This window comes from Rhea americana, unplaced genomic scaffold, assembly GCF_003343005.1.
Source record: "Rhea americana isolate MKP2758 unplaced genomic scaffold, rheAme1 scaffold_151, whole genome shotgun sequence".
NCBI classification, from domain to species: Eukaryota; Metazoa; Chordata; class Aves; order Rheiformes; family Rheidae; genus Rhea; species Rhea americana.
Window position 1 is genome coordinate 1,641,638 of NW_028185606.1, and position 1,382 is coordinate 1,643,019.

Sequence of the window (1,382 nt, forward strand, 5' to 3'; positions counted from 1 at the left end):
CGCTTCCCGCCTTTTCCTGCGCTGAGGCGCCGCAGCCGCGCGCGCGACGGCGTCGCTGGAAAGACGAGGGGGGAGTCGCACTGTGAGAGCGGCGGCGGGCGGGGGGTTCCGCCTCGTGTCCTCCGCCGCTGCCGCTCTGGCGGTCTCCTTTCCACTGCCTGAGCCCGCCCGCCCTTTGCTGCCAGAGCAAAAGGACGTTCTGGGTGTAGCRTGGCATTTGCCTTAGACCGGCATAGGGCCCTCGAGTTGTGCAGTCTTGTTCTGGAGCCATCAAGGTTTTGATCATTATTTCAAATGGTTGCCTTGCCTGGAACCGTAATTGAAGAGAAGCCTGCAGAATTATCCTATGTAACTTTATAGTGAAATGAACAATTGCCGCATTGAGCTAACTCCTGTTGACACTCTTCGAAGAAGTTGGCAGCTCTGGCTGCGCAATGTGAGGTGAGTAACATACTGGGAGAACATATGTTGTCCCAGCCGTGACCTGGAAGGCAGCTTGGTTACGAGTACTTCAGTTCGGTGTGAGAAAAATGTTAACTGTCTGTTGTATACTTCAGGGGACTAATTCAATTATCTGTCATCTATTTATGCAATTTTACTYGTTCTTTTTTCTCTGAAAGCTGGGGTGTTGCTGAAGTGAAGCCTGGCCGTGTGGATTCCAGTGGCAGTTGTTATTTTCCCTTGCCCTGAARGATGAAATTTGTTGAATCTGTGGGCTCCTGTACTTTGGATGAATAATAGCAAAAGCTTTCAAGTTCAATTAATTCTATGGGTTAACAAACCTCCAGWTTGGCTCTTCTGGGTCTTTAAGTCTCAGATCAAGGAAGGGCAAGAAAAAAATTGTTTTTTCAAATTAGGACAAGCTGAAAAGAACTCTGAATGTTTATCTGGAAAATAGTATGAGGAGTTATTTTTATGTTTGCTTAAATAAATTGGAAGYGAATATCCTAGAGAGATACCCATTTGGCAAAACTTGTTAAATCCAATTTATCCGTTATGTGAGAAAAAACAAAGGTGGTTCTGTAAAGTGAAAAATATACTGAATTTGTTTGTTATGTCTAGTTTTTTTTTTGTTGCTTGTTTTATATGTTGCTCATATTTTTCAATATCTAGCTGAGAACAGGGAAGTATTGGCAATAAATGAGGAAAAAACACCAAGAGAAGTATCAAAARGTTGTCATTGTTTTACATCTCTTTTTACTTTGCACTTTTTTKGGGGGGAGGGGAGCAGGGGGAGGAAGAGGAATACAGGTTTGTTAGGCCACTGTCAACTGTACTGGCTCAAACACCATAAGTACCATAAATTATACCTCTAATGGCAGAACTTTTTTTTTCAGATTTTTTTAGAGATTCAGGAGCTGCTTTGAAGTGTTGATAAAAGT